The sequence below is a fragment of the Phasianus colchicus genome, chromosome 3 (assembly GCF_987193195.1).
Source record: "Phasianus colchicus chromosome 3, bPhaCol1.hap1.1, whole genome shotgun sequence".
Lineage (NCBI taxonomy): Eukaryota > Metazoa > Chordata > Aves > Galliformes > Phasianidae > Phasianus > Phasianus colchicus.
In genome coordinates this window covers 46,896,558-46,916,034 of record NC_143438.1, presented here as the reverse complement: position 1 = coordinate 46,916,034, position 19,477 = coordinate 46,896,558, and the positions used below count along the sequence as shown (strand labels likewise).

Here is a 19,477-nt window from a genome sequence, read left to right as displayed (position 1 = left end):
TTTAGTATTTATCTTATTAGTTTTTTGATTATTTACAGGTATTATGGAAGATCTTGATTCATGTCCTTAAGCTGGACTTCAACCCAGAGATCTATAATAGTGTGTCTATGCTGTAAGGCTACAGGTTGTTTTGGGGTAAGTCTCTACTAGGGAAGCTGTTTAAACAACTTTATAAAATTTTGTATAAATAACTACACAGTCATTAAAGCAAAGATATGAACCATATTCAGTGATAACAGTTGAGTAAGAGAGGAAGCAATTCTCTCTTATTTGATAAATATTTAGTTACAAGAACCTGGAAAAGATCTCTTACAGAGCACCCTGGAATCCAGGAGCTGGAACATTCCCTTAGGATGTGTGTCACATCATGACTAAGCAGCATATGTTTGTTCTAGCTAATTCTAGCTAATGACTTGCATTACCTTTGAATGACTTGCCAGATTTAAAGATCACAACTAAAAAAAAATTTTCCACAGTATGGTGGAAAAAGAGCTCTAGGAGAGAACGAAGACAGAAGAAGCCTACAACCTGAGTCTTAAGGGGGACTTGAACATTTGTTATGATAGGAAACCACAGCTCTGTTTGTACAGTCAAGTGAATTTAGTGATTTGCAAGAGCAGCAATTCTTCCAAAAGAAATTTTAAATGCAAGAGCAATGCAAGACTAGCTACCTACTTCCCACAGGTATAGTTACCTGATGGTCTGAATTGAAGCTGGAATTCCATAGAATCTCACAGCTTATGTTCAAGTAGAGGAAACCAGTAAAATGGTCTGAAAACATAAAAGCTTCTAAGAATGACCTTTTTTTCTTCCCTGTCAGGGAAGATATAAACTAATGAAACAATGAATTCTTCCTCTGGAAAACATAAAAATCAATATCTCCCAATTCTGGTCCTTTCAAATATGACTCCTAGGCCTCAGATCAAGGAGAAAATAAGACACTGCACAACAGCAAGGTTGATCCAGACCTCCAGAATGCTGTTTTTTATCAACTGATCTGTGGGTGAGAGTTGATCACATGGTATCAGAAATGGTACTAAATATAATCTAAGTACCTTTCAGCAAACAGACACAGGGAGATAAAAAAAATAAATAGAATGTGTATGTGTGTAAGATAGTAAGCCTGTTCAGCTGTGCTTTTAATGTGGTTGTAAATGGATAAACAATTCCAGAAAAGCTGCATAAAACTGCTCCTGAATCTTTTTTTTTTTTTTTTTTTCCTTCATCTCCTCCTTTGGAGGTTGTGAACTTTGGAGACTATTCAGATTACTAAGTGTGCTGAGGACACATTCATGGGGCACTGTGTCCTAGCTGGGCAAGATCTGACATGAGTCAGCATTTACTATGCCTTTCCTTCCATGTGGGACAGCAGTGTATATACGGGCCAGACAGGAGTTTGTAAACATGCCGTCCAGTTTCCCAGCTGGTATGAATGAAGGAAGAGGACACAGAGTGCCAGCATATCACAGCATGCATTCATTCCTTAAAGTAAATTCAGCCCAAGTTTTCCTTCGACAGTCAGTGTTAGGGATTAAGCCAAGGGCTGACTGCCTAGTCAAACAAATGCCATTTACAAAGCTAGACTTTGCACTCCAGTGAATGCAGTGCTGACCAGCGCTAAGAACTCAGATCATTAGTCCGAAAATACTTTTAAAGTTGCATAATCACTCTAATGAGGTAACTAGATCTAACTGAAACCTTTCCCACTTAATCCACTATTTTGAAAACAAACAATACTGGCACCAAACAAGAAATACTGCAGATACAGGTTTTAACTACTTCAGCAAGGCAGTTCCACCTAGGGATGCTGATATGTGACCAAAGTATGACAATTCAGAGGATGCTGCAGGAATACAGTATGTAGCTGCTTTTAGCCTGTCAGTAAGAGGAGACAATGACTTAATTAAACCTTTTCCCTGGAGGTTCACACTAATACTTTTTACCTGAGGCTTCCTGTAACCTAACAGCACACACACAGTCACAGTTACTATAACACAGCACATAATAACTCTCTGAGAAAAGAAATTTAAATGTGCCTAAGCCTTTATTGAAGGCCTTTACTTAGATCTCCAAACTTTCAGTGTGTTACACAGGACGTTTCTCAGAAATACAGAAATTATTTACTCAGAGATTTTTCCTTTTTATCCTCTTTTCCTACCTGTTTTACCTTCCCCCCCTCCTTAAGTGGTGAAATAAAAATTCATGAACCAAGTACTTATCTGTTGCATGATCATTATACCCTTATAATGCTTTAACACTGAGTTTATTTAGCTGGATGTACCTGCAAAGACATTCTGCTAATTGCAGAAAAAGGGAGTGATGAACTGAACTATGGCAATTAACTCGCTATGTTAGTAGGTGCTACTGAGGAAGCTGCATTACAGATCCAGAAGTATTTCAGTGCTATTACTGAGAGGTAGTGGTACACAGAGCCAAGGCTACATTCGATGTCAAGGACTACCAACAGTTTAAGGAAATACAAGCACCTAAATTCCTCTGCTTCAGAGAATAAGAAAAATGTAAGTAGTAATTTCACTAATACCAAAGGTATACTTGTGATAAATACTATCAGATTGGGAACAGGTCCAAGGCATTTTTAGTGAATATATGTCAACTCTGGGTGAAGCACTAGGAAAGAATATATAGTAGCTAAATATAGCCTCTGTAACATACTGCTCCAACTCCCCCATAAGCATCTCTGTCTTCTGTTCTTTAATGAGGATCATAACTTACCCACAGCAGCATAGCAAATGAGGGCTTGCAAAGAACCACAGCATCACATTGCTCTCATTCCATGAATGCTACCAGACTAGAAGCACCCAAAAACTGCTGCAGAAGACAATAGCAGCTTCTTCTGCAGCTTCTGCTCTTCTGGATATCATGATTATTCACAGCATTAAGAGCTGCAGAATCAAAGCTTACTACAACCTTTCACAGAGAACTAAGGTTCTGTCTCATGGCCTGGAATAACAGCTGACCTTCCAGAAGAGTCAGCTGAATCCAAAGCTGACTCTCTCTTTAAACTGACTATTGATTCTAGCTCTGGATCAGCTTTGCTCTCACTCAGGCCCAGATTCCTTGTGTAAATCCTCCTGTGTCAGAGCTTCATGACCCAGCTATCACAGAGCTTTGAACTGCAGCTTTACATATCCAAGACTCTCGTTTCTCTTTTAGTAATCTACATATATTTTCTCAGAACTCCTCCTTCACGTTGTAATTCTAGTTTGACACCTCCTGGCACCATCTCACACATGCATTTAAAAAAAAAAAAAAAAGTCCAATCCAAAACACATGGTACTCAGGCTTAGCAAAGGAATTTCTCAACCAGTTGCTTTATTAAGTGCTGCAGAGTCACAGACTTCTGTAAAGTAACACCAGTACTGGGACTTCCTCACTCCACGGATTTGGCATTGCCTCCAAGTCAGCCCCAGTTTTGTCAGTGTTTCAAGCTGGTCAGAATTTTCCTGCTTCCCCTCTCACCACTCTTGTTTATAGAGAATCATGTTTGACCTCCACCCGTTCGTTCAGCCACACAAGCTCTCCCCTCCTCTTGCTCTCACTAAGAAGCAGCAGACCTACTGGTCATGCAGGTTCCCTTGTGTAAAAGTAAAGGAAAAAAAAAATAATTAAAACAAAGCAAAACAACAAACAAACAAAATTCTCCAATCCAAGGCCCTAGTCCATCAGTTTTGAGATTGATCCCAAACCTGTCCTACATTCTCCAAGGTCCCTAAACACTTTCTCTGGGAAGACAGCTCATAATCAGTCTCTATTTAGGAGAGTGCAAAATTCTCAAGCACAATGATGGTAGAAATCTACCAGATGTGGTGATGAAGAAAATGTAAATTTATAGGTACTTTTTATAGAATTATCTTCATAATTTTTATGATACTTTTACCCTGGTGCATGTGACGTATTAATACTGTTTACATTCTCCAGAGGCAAAAAGGAAATTCCAATACAATAGTTTATTTCTCCAATAATCACAAATGGAAAAGTGCTAATTAATGAATTATTCCCTCAAGGGTCCTGTTTTCATGGTTCATAAATCAGATTCTATTAAAAAAAACTGACCTGTGATAGCTGCAGCAAAATAGGAAAAAAGCTTTCCAATATAAGATACATTCTTGCAATGCCTGATGATGCCTCATTTTTTCATTAAAAAATAAATCACTCAGTGCCTCTAATAATTTCAGTACAGACCATCAAGAACTGAATTAAAGTTGAACAGAAACATAAGCTTTCAGGATCTAGAGGACAAACTGAGGTTATCACTTCAGATGCTTTAAAAGATGAATGTACAATTTGACCTGAACCAAACTTCAAAGTCACTGAGGGCCAAATAAAGATAAAAAGAAAAATGAAAAAGATTTCAGCAATTACTTATCATGGAAATTTCAGTTATAAAGAAACACATACTTATGTTAAAGCAGCTTCTACTCCCCTTATAAACAACTTGATTCTTAAAAAAAAAAAAAAAAAAAAACACAGCTAAATATATGACTGTATGTAATTTGTTGTTTTCACGTTATAATATAAATAGCAGTGTTTTCAAATTCTTATAATGCAGACATACCCCTAATATATTATAGCAAGGGGAAAAATTTCTTATTCCACCCTACCACTAACCTGAAGACCTGCAGAACCAATAAATGTGGGCAGGAAGGAGGGTGGCAGATAATTTCTTTCAAAAAAAAAAACAAAGCTACTTTCCAAAGAATCCATCGCAATTTTATTGGCTCACATCCATCTCTGCAGATTTTTTACTACTTCAAAATAGCGTAACGTTTCCTAAAAGAATTGCTCAAGTTTCTCAGTATGTTGGAGAATTCTGTGTTATCTCAAGATCATCACTCATTGCAACAACTACAAGAGCTTGAAAACTACTGCTAAAGATATAAGTAATACACTGGAATCCTTGCCGAAACTCCATATCAGTTTACCTCCTACCACTACTTTCTCCAGCTGCAGCGAAGCACAGTCTGGAAAATAGACATTTGGGTGAGTAGCACACCTTCACATCTGCACTGTGTTTTCATTCTACAATCAGTTTTAAATGAATTTTAGAGTAGATGCTGGCAGCAGCATGATCAAAACGTCTGAATGGTTTTGGCTCAACAAACGCTCTACCAGCAAGAGCTTGGAAACCCCAGTTTCCTTGCTACATTCAAGAGGAAATTAATTAGCAAATTTTTTTGGCAGATTACTTACAACAAAGAGGTATTTCAGATTACTTACAACAAAGAGGTATTTCCAACTGATCATTATTTTATATGAAATGAGCTCATGATCTCGGGATGGTTCTGGCTGCAAGGTGGCATTACATCATTCACAATCACTGTTGACACTGAGGCTTTTGGCACAATTAGGCAGACAACACCTGCCTTGCTAGAATTCAGATATGTAATTCATTACCAGTTCAGCTCTCCTGATACAGTTATCAGTGCAAGTGCAGCTCAGATAAGCACAGGTTTGTTTTTTGTATTATTGCAGATGTTCTAGCCAGTACAAATCTGACTCACGGAAACACTAGATAGCACAATCAGAAAAAAAAAGTTCCACAGCTGTTCTTGCAGTGGCTCCTACTTTCACTATCAACTGCAAATGCATTTCAGTAAGCCCTATTTTAGCCACTTCAGGGAAGGTACACTAGCAGAGATATCAGAATTACAACTGATAGTAGGCAGCAAATCTAAAATCACAGCACACCCACATTAGCTGACCATCCATGGTAAACCCTCCCCAATATTCATTTCCTAGGGCCCACTCTCTGCAGCAACCAGATATACTTTGGCCTGTTCATTTTTTTTCCCCTTTGTAGTCCATTTGAAAACCACTCAGCCTAAAGTCAGGATCTCTAATCTCTCTCTACTCCTCTCTTTGCCTACTCTTCCTCTGCTCCTCAGAGTCTGAGGAGTGCTTGATAGTTTCTTTTTCAGCCTTTAACCCTTTCCTGCCCACATGAAGAGGTCAGAGTGGCAAGCACAGGCATCACCATTCTGTTCAGTGCACTTGCTTGTGAGACCCGACATAACCACTTGTAGCACTGTGGGGTACTGAGCATCATTTCACTGCTGCTGTATAAACGCACAGCTGGCTGGATGTCATCCTGTCAGAAAATATTAAACATATACAGTAGCTTTATATAAAGGCAGAAGATGCAAATCGAACATCACAAAGTAATTGTGTGAGCTTGGTCATATTTTTAACAATGCAAATGGCATCACATAACATGGAAATAACCATTTCCCTAATCTTTGCCCAACAGCAGTTCTAGTTTTACAGATATAGAAAGACTACTGGATCCCTTGGCTACATCCTTCAGTATCAGACACCAAAGTCAGGTCTCCTGACTTAGTTCTCCTATTCTAATGACAACTATCCATTTACTAAGGTGTATTTCAAGCATTTCACAAACTAACAAGTTTGCAAGCTCACACTGCAAATACCAGCCAAAGCCTAGAATCAGGTTAACATCTGAGCTCTGTATACCAGTGGTTGTGTTGTGTCTTTCAGGCTGGGCATAATCTTCTTCAAGCTATCTGCTGTGACAGAGCACCACTACTGCTAAAACAGTATCACTCATCCTATAAGGTCTGATAGCCACATGAGTATGAGTTAGCAAATTGAGACCTGTTCTATTCTTAAAGCATATGGAAATCATGATATCATTGAAGGACATCTAAAATAACTCTCCTGGGTTTTGTAAAGCAACATAAGAAAGTGAATTTCTTAACTATCTCCTGTGAATTTTAAATAGCTCAAAACTATCCCCCCTGGCAATCTCAAGAGATGCGATTTCCTCCATTCTCAGCAGCAAAGCAAAAGGCAAATTAGATAGCCCTGGGAGCTCCTGAATTGACAGCACCAGAGGTTCAGAAATAATCTTTGTCTTAGATATTATGGCTTAATATGGTTCTGCAAGTCTTTACATAGTTGGTTCTGTGCTTTGAATTTCCAGTTTGTAACTGTAAGCAGCACAATTTCAACTTTACAAACACAGTCTATCAAATCTTTGAAAATAACAAATAGTTCCAGAGAGAGTAAAATGCTTTTCAGAGTTACCTGTAGCTTTGCATCTCACGTTTGTACCATCCATTTCAACTAGAATGCATACTTTGATCAAAGTTTTTCTTGAACACAGGGCATTCAAAATTTCCCCCTTGTTGGTTTGTCACTAAAAAAATAACTGAATTCCTGTCAAAACCTTTCCTTCTATGGGGAGATTTACCTTCACCCACTCAATCATCTTCATTAAGAACAATAAGTCTCTTCCATTCTGTAAAATTTATCTGAAGCTGGCCTACAGCTTTTAAAATTATGGAGATATTCTGCTGATCAGTAGACAAAGGCAACACAATTGTGTAAAGGTTCTTTCCCTAGGAATCTCAACTAATATTGCTGATGTGGTTCTACTACAGCATTATGGCTGCAGCATTTCACAGTTCATTCAGTGCCACCTGGTATCCCTTTACTGCTGTACTCCTTAGAGTACTACTGCTTTTCTCCTACAGGAAAAGCATTTGTTTGTTCTTAAGAGGAAACTTGATGACAAAAAAGCATCTGACAGTACCAATCCCTACCCCAACTCTCTAAAGCTTTTGCCCTGCTTTCTTATCAAATCTCAGGGGTACAGCTTCAGGAGAGAGGACATGGAAACAGAGCGCACTGATTTTGGATAGACCTCTGTTCAGCATAACTTCCATGAAACTTGTGATTCCTACCACTTTATTAGCTTTGACTTGCAGTACATGACACTGAAGAACAGTTGATAGACAATCCCAAAGTAGCTCTGACTAATCTTGTCTTTTAGGACAAGTATTTCCTCATCCCTCTGCCCCACACTCACTGAAATCCCCGAGTTCCAATGACATTAGATGATCTTTCAGAACAGTATTAGGCTCACTCAAGGCCCATTCAAATAACAAAAAAAGCACAGCCATGATTTACAGTGCATCAGGCAGTGACTCGCATAACTGCCTCTCCTGAGAGCTCTTTTGAAGTGTACATGAGTCAACAGACTGACAGCAAAGCACAATGTGCCATCATCAGGCATTCAAGGGCAGCCACACTGTTACTTCTGCGGCATGTCTCATTCTCCTGTCACTGGTATATTTCTTTTATGTCTCCCTCTGGCTCTGTCAAAGCAAGTTGCATTTTATTAATTTGCTGATCAGGTCCATTTACACTGCAGAAATTATATTAGTGACAAATGCAGGATCTTTGAACACTAGTGAACCAGAAGTTAGAAGTTCCTGACTAACTGATGCAGGAGTTTTCCTGTAACTCTGACCACGCCAAAGTCTTACTTCCAAACTCTGAGACATTAGACACTGAAGCATGGGTATTTTAGTAATGCTGAATACCTCACTCAACAAAGCTTACTTGTCTATGCAGTCTGCAATGCCAAGGTGGTCTTGTATTTATCTCTACCAACATCTGCTTGCCTTTTTGTCTGCCTTAAACTACTCCTGACATTGGCCTACCAAGATAGAGTGGACACTAATTCCTAAACAGCAATCAACAAATTGTTTGATCACTTCAGTGCACAGCTAGAAACAATCAACAGCATGACTCTTTCTTCATAATTGTCATGCATAACAGTTTAGAGGGGAGACTTAGGTTAGATATAAAGGAGAAATTTTTTAATCAGGGAATGTTGAGGCACAGGAACAGGTTGCCCAGAGAGGCTGTGGATGACCCATCTCTGGAGGCGTTCAAGACCAAGTTGAGTGGGATTCTGGGCAGCCTGATTTAGAGGTTGGCAACCCTGCCCATGGCAGGGGGTTTGGATCTAGACAATCTTTAAGGTTCCTCCAACCTATGCCATTCTATGATTCTTTGATAACAGTTATACAGACATGAAAATCTGAAGTTGGGTTTGAGAGTGAAAAGTAGTATGGCTGTAGTGTAGTGTTTCATCAAAACTAAATACCTCAGTTAATCAATGAAGCAGGAATACCACAATGACAAGATCATACTGCTGCCAATGCTCAGAGTTAATTTAGCATGATGTGTGTCATTTGGACAAGATAAATCTTGGCCAGTCTACAAAGAAATTCTACAGAGGCGTCTCACTTCCCAGCAGATGTGGACATAACACACGCACCAGAGCAATCATTTCTGATAGGCATTTCATTCAATAAGCATTCCAAAAATAACATGATTCCCAAATTTGCAAAATAGCACCTTCTATCAACACATATATGATTATTCTTATGGTAGTAAGACAACAAGGAACAGTGATAAAATGCCATTGTCAAAGATCAGAGATATATAACTAACAGCACTGTGTGCATATTTACACATACGGATATATGCATACAAGTGTTAGAAGTTCAGGTCAGGACAGGTTACTATGTTTACATACACATTTGTACGCACACACATGAACGAGTATTTGCAATACAATACAATATTTGCAATATTTGGAAGACCGAAACAAAGCCTTTCTTTTCCACCTACTGGGGAACCTCTTATAATTTGGTTTTTCATCATCCTATATAATTATATATATATATAATATATATAACCAAGTTATTTATAAAAACAATAAGTCATGGTCTAATTCTCTAGCATCACTGAGACACGCTGGTTTATACATGTGCCCTAGACTAAGACAGGTAAGGAAATATATTTCAAACTAACATTTTACCTAATGATATTCTGAACTCTCAAAATCTTCTGAACAGAACATACACACAGAAGCCCAGGACATATCTCTACAAATAGAACAGTACAGCATTCTAAATAGCTCTGTTGAACGAACACGAAGCAGCAAAATAGATTAGATCAATATACTTTGCAAAAAAAAAAAAAATATATATATATATATATATATATATATAAAGGTGTCATTTGGAAGTTGACAACATCAGATAAATTGCAAAACAGCAAATGATGCCTTATGTAATTCTTACCTCCATCTCTCTCAAACATATGGTTCAGCATCTGTGCTAAAGAATCAGATAAAAAGTTCTGGTTAAAGGGGAAATCTAAGGATGTAAAAAAGAGGGGTACATTCATTTCAGGAGTTTCAGACATCTGTAACACCACACAGATTGAAAGTCTATACATCATAAAAACTAACAACCCTCCTCACTCTCATCAAATCTTCCAAAGAGTCAGCGAGGGTATTTCTTGCCACTTGGGCCACAAATTTTGATACAGTTCAGTGTTGTACATGAATTACCATGTAGTGTCTATTTAGTTATCAGTTAAATATCAGCTAAATTGACTAAAGGGCTCTTTATTCTAAGACAAGAAGTAAGATTCACAGCCCTCCAGCTTAGCACTACTCAGGACAACATGGTTCCTACTAACCACCTGAAAATCATGCATTACTGGGCACTTACATATTTTAGCATGAGTGGGACATGTTAACTATGAATAGAAATGGATAGGTTAACCATTTCACAGTACAGAACCTAGTTCTTTGTGTCCAATAGGATTAACTGCAAGTATCTAGTATTAAAACCAGCAGCAGTTTCTTTCCATGGAAATGAGAACACTGCTAACACGTACATTTCATAGAATCATTAAGGTAGTAAAAGACCTCTAAGATTATCTAGTCCAGCCATCCATCTACCACCATTACCCACTAAACCATGTTCCATATTACCACATTCACACATTTCTTGAACACCTCTAGGGATGGTGGCTCTACCATCTCCTTGGGCAGCCCGTGCCAGTGCCCAACCATTCTTTCAGAGAATTTTTTCTAATATCCAACCCGAACCTCCCCTGGCACACCGTGAGGTCATTCCCTCCTGTCCTATTCTAGTTACGTGGGAGAAGAAGCCAAACTCCACCCTACCACAGCTTCCTTTCAGGTCATTGTAGGAGGCAATAAAGTTCCCCTTAGTCTCTTCTTCTCCAGACTAAACAATCCCGATTCCCTCAGCTATCCCTCATAAGACTTGTGCTCCAGTCCCACCACCAGCTTTGCTCTCCTTCTCTGGACACGCTCCTGGGCCTCAGTGTCTTTCTTGAAGTGAGGGATCCAAAACTGAACACAGCACTCAAGATGCAGCCTCACCACGGCTGAGTACAGGGGGATGATCACCTTCCTGTTCCTGCTGGCTACACTATTTCTGATACATGCCAGGATGCCATTGGCCTTCTGGCCACCTGGGCACACTGCTGGCTCACATTCAGCTGAGCATCAAGTAACACACCCAGATTGTTTTCCTCTGGAATTTATTCAATACTAATTAGCATTCAATTATTAAGTCAGAACTAAGTATGGTTTTGGTGGTTTTTTTTTTGCAACTTTTAATGGTTTTAACATTTAAGGCCAAGAAGTTCTGTCTTCAAAGGGGAGGTTACTCGGTCAATTAAAATATTTCAACTTAAGAAGAGTTTTGCACAGAAACACTAACAAGGACCAGCAATATGCAGCTAGCTTTGATTCTGTGTCTTCAGACTTGCACAAAAGTTGAGAGAGATAGATGTCAATTATCTGCCTTAAGTGCACACAAGTTGGAAGGCTACAACATGTTTGAGTGACATATGCTGAGCTGTTTACAATACACTTTTCAGGACAAACCAGTTAATCAGACAGCTCCAAACCTGTGTTTCTCTCTGAACAGCTGATGTCAGATCCTCTGCCATTTGAGCATCCCACACAAAACTGTTAGCATCTAGGTGATTCAATTCCAACTCAAGAGACTAATGAACTTAGACTTGTCAGGTTTTGTCACACCTCAATAAGTGATAGAGGGGTGGGGAAGGTATAAGAGAGCCTAATACTTGCTGCTTTTAGGATGTTTTCCTCTTACCATGCTTCTTAACTGCAAGAGATGGACGGATGATGTAGATTTCAGGGTCTTAATACCTATCAGATCAACATATGATTAACAGCTATGTAAAGATTTGCATCTGCTCAGTAAGGATACAGTTTGTTCACCCAGCTTCACTTCTTTCTTAAGGGTCCCCTTCTTATCAAGGCATGAAATATATACACCACTAATCCAGTTTTCAGTCCAAGATTGCTTTCAGTCAGGCTGAAAATGAATTCATGTTGAGGATCCCAACTCAACTGCTCACATGGTCAGCGTCTCCTAATCCATCACCATCATCTCCTTAAATTTCCAGGGCAGTTACCCCACACTTCTTTAGAAGATCAGCCTGGTTCTGCCTACAGAGAACACTTATCTATGGGTCTTACCACCTAACTAATTATGCAGGCCACAGAGCACCAGTGAAATACCAAGAATGTCCTCCGGTGTGATTTCTTGCATTTGAGATGACTATGTCCCCAGAGAAGATCTTAATAATGAAGATTATAATTAAAAACAACAACAACAAATCCTCAAATCACTTACATGAAGAAAGCTTGAGCACTTGCTCTCTAAAAACATCAGAAGGAACAAACCTTGCACAAGTGAATGCTTAGAATACACTTGGCACAATTCCATGGCACAGTTCACTTAATGTAAATTTTCTCACACTTTATAGCATTGTCACAAGTCCCACATGGTCCCACATCCCACATGAGATGGATATCCATGGAGTCATCACATCTTGAGATCCATGTGACTGCAAGTGCATTTTTGACACTTGCTGACAGGTTCCCGTAGAGAAAAGCAGCTATCTGTCGCAAGTTGCTTAAGGACCACTGACTATACGGAATATTGCTAAATACCATGTTCCAGGAATCCAGATCCATGGATGATTCTGGCTTACAGTCTACCCTTCACCAAATTATCATGATTAAAAAGGACTAAATCATTTTACTTAGGGCAGTGAGGCACTGGATGGAACAGGTTACCCACAGAAGTTGTGGATACCCCATCCCTGAAGGCATTCAAGGCCGGGCTTGATGGGTTCCTGGGCAGTCTGATCTAGTGGTTGGCAACTCTGCCCATGGCAGGGTGGTTGGAACTAGATGATCTTTCAGATCCCTCCCAAACCAAGCCATTTTATATATAGTTCAGCATTCACAAGAAATATCCTGTAAAATACCTTCATATATATAATTTTTCCTCATAGTGTCTAGATTATTATTAGCCAAATGGACTTATTTCAGTGAGTGGTAGCCCTTTTCATCTATCAGGCTGGCTCTTGTACATCCAAAGCTTGTTCTAAAAAGCGCTGGGCACTGGATTTGATGAACACATGTAGGAAGGGCACACTATTTAGATCCTGCAAACACCATTCACACTCAGAAAACACCAGCCATACTGGCTGTACATAACCTACATTCCCATTTCTCTCCCCCATTCAGTCCTCCTTTACCTGCAACTCTTCAGCATCTGTGTTTTAAAGTCAAGTACAAACACCTGACTTATTTCCTCCAGGATAAAAGTACTGAGGCTGAGAGAGTAGGAGCCCAATTGCTGCAATCTCTGAAGAAAGAAAAAAAGAGGGAAAAAAAAAAAAAATCAGCAAAGCCTTGGTCATGGTCAAATTCATTTCCTTGGACTGCAGCTCTTTCATTGTTTCCTTGCCTTGGCCACATGCAGGTTTAGACATTCTAAATCATAACTCCAGACAGGAACTGTCCCAAATCATCACGATGTGCATTTGCCTTCAGAAGACTTAGAGCCTCAGGCTATGTCTAGGATTTTACAGAAAGGTAGCCAACACCCATTACCTATCTTTAAAAGCCCAACACACCCTTTTCAGCAGTGAAAAGTAACTCTTTTCTCTAGACATAAAATATCCTTTTCATGACTCCACCCAGCTGAAAGTAGCAGTTCATCAGTATAACCTGCAAGATAGAAGCAGTAATACCTAATTCTATAAATTTCTTCATGTTTGCTGGGCCTCTCAAGCAGGAAATGAATCTTTTCATCAAGTACTTTGTATATAAATCCTCAGTGAACAAAATAGCTTGCTTTTATCTTCAACTGATGAAGCTGTGCCACCACACTGTAAATCTGACAGGTTGCTGAAGAGAATTTATTCTCTCTGTAACATCAATAACATTGAAAGAATATTCTGATTGCACTAAATGCATGAAAATTCTAGCTAACAATAATAATAGTATAATCAGGGTATAATAATGAATATTAATAAAATTATCACAGCAGAAAAGTAAATGCAACACCAGCAGAGGTACAAAGTGACAACTTTGAAAATAAAGCTTCCAGCATTCAGAGCAAGTATAGGGTAGAGACAGCAATAAAAGCTTTTCTAAGTGCAATATATAGTGTTTAATTGCCGCCTGTCATAAAGTCTCACTATTTTTTAATTACACTACATCCTTTCAATCCTTGTTCAGCACAAGGTAACACATCTGAATAGGTTTTTCTATACTATTATATCCAATACAGAATATCCATGCTCATATTCTACTAAAAAGACATGGAAAATCTGAGGTCTCCGAAGGTATTCTTATTTTCAAAATAAGCCTTCCACTCTAAAGATGGAATGGCAACTGTGCATCTCTAGCAAATAACTTTCTTTTTTCCTAAGCATAAAGCTGACTTTCAAGATGTCCATCTTCTGAAACTTTTATTCTCTAACACTCACTTTACTTCTATTAGATTCTGGTACCATCACTTTGCTAATTCACAGCTCATATCAAGTCCTTCAGATTAGATTTTTATCGAATTGAAAATCAATCACACTGGTTATTGTTATACCAAATAATACAATAGTACAATAATTCATTCATTATGACTGCAGTCTCGTGCTTATGCAAATTTTACTTTGTTGGGTATCAATAATGTTTCTGAAATAGAATAATTACTATAAAAACAACCAAAAAAGGCAAATTTTTAGTGCAGAATCTAACCAAGTACTTGGCTGATCCATTAAGTTATTTTGTTAAGACTAGACTATAGTAAACAGAATGGAAGACTGCAGAGGCAGACTTACTCAGAGTTATTTCCAATTAAATAAAGCATTCTAACCCTCCCAAAATATCAGCTACCAAGTGCAGACATCTCTTAGGCTTTGTTTTCATTGGTTTTATTGGGTGATTTTCATACAGTTAGATACAAAAATTTAAGTGGAGATAGACATTCAAGTCTGTTAAGCAAAGTCACTCTTGCTTGGGGTACGTTTGCAGTAAGCCTTCTGCCTGGCCCTTACTATGCACTAACAAGTTTGTGGTAAAAGCATGTTAACTATCTCCCAAAAAAGAAAAAAAAAAAAAAAAAAAAAAAAAGAATCCCAAACAGCATATTTTTTGGTCAGCCATACCCACTTTACTTGCTTAACATCTTACAGATAAGCAAAAACTGATTACATAAATTGCAAAATTGCACCCACAGTTTCAAATTTCAGGAAAGGATCTGTTTCTTTGCATGCCTCAAGTTCTGAAACTAGGCTGAAACTGTCAATCATGTCATTTGTCATGTTGATTATGATATGCTTGCATGCTACAAAGGAGAACAAATGAGCTCCATCCCACCTTAGACGAGAAGGTAAAACAGGTTATGAGATGCATCTGTGGTGGACAACAATGATAATGGCTTCACAAACAGTGGAAATACACACCTGAGGTCTTATTCCAAGCAAGACTGAACCTATATTTCAGTTCTAAATTTTAAGCTTAAACAGTGGTCTGACTTCAAACTATACACTTAGACACTAATACAGCAAGCTTCACAAACCACTCTCCAGAGGATCTACACAGCTTTTAGTCTCAGAGTTGAAGTGATTATGCCACTGATGAAGTTTCAGCATTGTCTCGTAACTAACATTACGGCATGTACTTAAGCTGCCTCTATAGTAATCTTGGTAATATTCTACTTCCATATGCTTCTATACTGAGGCACAGATGCTGGGGAGGACTATGCAGGGATGAGGGAGCAAGGGCTGCCACAGGGAAGAGTTAAGGAGGCCTCAGAGAAAACACTGTGCAAAAATCTGCTACCAGAAGGCACTATTCATCTTTGCCACTGTATATCTGAAACTTGCCAGCAAGAATAGTATCATTCTAGTGGCTAATCCTCATCAAATACCTTGAATCCATACTAAAAGTCATACTGAGAATCAAAATGTTACAAACTTGATGTCATACAAAACTGGAATTAGTGCAATTCTACATATGAGATTCTTCTTGATTATTTATTTATTTGTTTGTTTTTGTTTCATCTTTTACAAGCACGAAAGTTCACACAAAGCAAAAAGCACATTCAGGTTGCAAAGTCTACTATCTGTAAGTTCTGAAGCATTAAAGATTGTTTTCACGACTTTGACTTACCCGTTTTTACCTTTACAGAGATAGCAAACTGCACTCCAGTTAAGTTATAGGAGCACGGCTGGCTGGCTGGCATAATTGAGATTTCCAAAAGGTTTTCATGAGTAGCAGCAAGCTACTGCACAAAGAAAAGGATGACGGAAAAGGCAAATAATAGCCATGAATAAAATGTGATTGGAGCAAGAGAAACAGCATAAGACCAAATGGCTAATCTTTTATTATGACAAAAAGGTGAGTTCAAGTCCTTACTCAATTCAGTTTTATTTTAATATATTAACTCTGACCAGTGAGAGGAGAAATCAGGGCAGGTAAAGAAGAGTGAACTGCCAAAGTCTGCAACTAACAAAAATGTATTTGGGAAAAGGGAGATTTGTGGTGATTTCAGTTGCATGAATGAACGATGCAATGACAAAAGCACCTCAGCATCAAGACAAATATAAAGCCATGCACAAGAGAAACCTCAAACAAGCTACATACTCTCCCAGGTTGTTAAGGTCCTCTGCTTAGTATGTAGCAGTAGCCAAAAGTAAAGCCTAATTCTCTGGATTGCATATGAAATAGGTCAAGAAGCAATTTCAAAGACATATATTGTAACCAGAGGCATAACCATGCTGCATACAGTATACTAAGCATAAGTCACTTTTACTGAAAAATGGGATGCTGTAAGACTAAATAGACTTGGGAAAAAAACAAGACAACAATCAAAGGTTGGGAGTAATTCTCATAGGAAAAGAGATTGAGAAGACTGAAACATTTTTATCTCAGAAAGCAGATATGATGAAAGTATATATGAATGGTACAGAGAAGGTAAAAAACAGGAACTTCTGTTTTCTTTGTTTCAAAGCACAAGAGGATATTCAATGAAGTAAATAGATAAGAAAAAAAATCGAAAGTCTCTTTTATGTAATTCACATTTCAACATGGTACCCTGCCACTGACATTCATTTCAGAGTTTAAATACTATACTATATAGATACTGAACATTTATACTAGTATACAAACCATCCACCATGATACAAGTTATATTAAACAATTGCTTCAGGGCTTCTATCTATAACAGATTAGGATGGAACGTTTGTGGGAAAATATTACCTCACTTCTGCCTTCTGCAGCCTCTCCTTTTCCTCCAGAACATCTGAGATTAGTTAATGTCATGGATAAGAAAAGGTGAAGGTTGGGTGTGCCAAATAGCAACTCCTGTTTTTATGTACACAGGACAAATATATTCACTGAAAGAACAGTTATTTGTAGCATCATTTTATTTGCCTCATCAAAGGCCTAACTTGCTTAACTTATTGAATACTACTTAATTCTGTTTTGAATATAAAGTATAAAATTTTCTAACAAACATTACAATGGCACTTCAATATTCCACAAAGATCTGTGGATTTATTTTCATCTAGTCTTATGAATTGGGAAAACATAATACCCTCCATTTTATAAATGGAAAATGGGAACAGTGATAAAAAAATACCCATAAGGCTATGATGCCTACGTCTTGGCTGCCTGTAGGAGTCTGATATCAAAACACAGTCTTGGAGACTTCAGGAGTAGTTAGGCACACACGGGACCTCACAGCAAAACACTTGCAAGTCAGAAGCGTGTAAGATATCACATGTGACAGTGTGATACGGCAGAAACAAGCATGCATCACCACAGAACACAGATAAACCTCTGATACAGAGTGTTAATGCACAGTACAAAATCTAGCCCCTCCAATTTTACTTCTCTTCCTTCTTTGAATACAGTTCCACAAATACCTACAGCATGTCTACGCAGACAGATCCAGACAGAGCTGAACTTGCTCACACTAAACCAGGCTGTTCAAACCTGTTGGTACAGACCTATCTTGACGCGTATGCATATAGCGCTGCTTACCCAAGGAGCTGCACAGAAGCCAAAGTTGTTCAGGGAGAAGCACAAGATATGATTATTAGTGCTGATACAGCTCCAGCAGATTAAGTAATGCTAAAATCACAGCTTTGCCAACCCATGAAGGGAAAAGAAAAACTGTGGAAAGTTATGTGTTTTTTTACATATCAACAGCTTCTGCCTGCAAACACCAAAGGCCATCATCAACGTATGGGCCACCAGTTGACTGAACTTACTGAGAAAAAATCAGGTTGCTCCCTATCCTTAGATTCAGAACAGGCAATGAGCTCACCTGCTATCTCTTTGGATACAATCTTCTTTCAGGTGTATCAAAGCTTTACTGTCAGAGAAGGCTAAAGCAGCTTGCTTCCAACCACGCTACTTATTAGCAAGCTTTACCCACTCTATCACTTCCAACACCTATCAGGGCCTTCACATGTTAGAATAAACTATATTCTGTAGACAAGCCACAGGCACTGCTCCAACCTTGTCCTGGGGCTGCAGTCAAAACTGCACAGTGCCCTGGACACTTTCTGTCTCTCCCTGTAGTCCCAGCTATGGACACACTCCCTCAACACTTACATCTACAGAGCAACTTGGAAAACAGAAAAAAAAAAAAAAAAAAAAAGGAAAAAAAGGCATCTGTGGGTACGTTGTAACTGGGGAGCTGGGAATGAGTGCTCACTGCTCTGCTACTAGCAGCCCGACCCTCCTGGTCTTTACAGTATCTCTGATTCATAAGCTGCCATATGTGAAGTCAAAAATCAGTCTTCCCTTTGGAGAAAATTCCAGCAGTTAGGACTGCTTCTAACGCTATTAAAAACAAGCTTCAGCTCGGTGCGAGAGTAAAGCATTATTTTTCCCCTCGTAAAGACGACAGAAGAAAAAGAGCAGAGTTCGGTTCCCCACTCGTCAGCAGCCCCAGGCGCAGCGAGCAACGCGGGAATCTCCTCGGATCCCTGACATATCTTTTGTTCGCTTCCCGTCGTTACTTTTTTGGCACGACCAAGCGTGGACGCTGAAAGCGCCGGTTTGAAGAGTCAGCTCTCACAGCTGGGGAGCCGGACTTTAAAAAAAAAAAAAAAGAGAGAGAGAGAAAAACAAAAACAAAAGCGGTGCCGGGGAAGCGGCGGGAGCAGCCTGCGGGACGCGGGCACGCACGGAGGGCGGTTGGGCGGCGGGTAACGGCCCGGCTCGCACCGCCGCCGCTCAGTCAGCGCCGCGCTGTGAGTCAGCGCTCCCCCCACATCCCTCCTCCCCGCCAGGCAGAGCCGCGGGCCACGCAGCCTCGCCGCGGGCGGCGGAGAACCGGCCTTGTTGGCCGGAATTGCTCAACAGCCGCCCGCCGCGTGCGTCCTTCGCGCAGGATGTAACAGCTGTTTTATCTCCGGCAAGGTCGCTGTAATGACGCTACGTAAAAATAGTTACGAGGTGCTTGGGAGGGTTTGC

General features: G+C 39.3%; 1 long non-coding RNA gene across 4 annotated transcripts; it reads right to left on the bottom strand.

The window, feature by feature from the left end:
• Positions 1-3,309: 3,309 nt before the first annotated feature.
• Positions 3,310-19,176, bottom strand: LOC116226184 (uncharacterized). 4 transcript variants are annotated; one of them, XR_016465117.1, is made up of 7 exons: positions 18,321-19,176; positions 16,160-16,274; positions 13,738-13,914; positions 13,240-13,349; positions 9,921-9,956; positions 9,656-9,722; positions 3,310-3,595 (listed from the first exon to the last, which is right to left on the bottom strand). It is a non-coding gene; the product is annotated as an uncharacterized LOC116226184 (long non-coding RNA). The 4 variants fall into 4 exon arrangements; XR_004166273.2 differs by lacking the exon at positions 16,160-16,274; XR_004166275.2 differs by lacking the exons at positions 9,656-9,722; positions 16,160-16,274.
• Between the last annotated feature and the right edge of the window lie 301 nt (positions 19,177-19,477).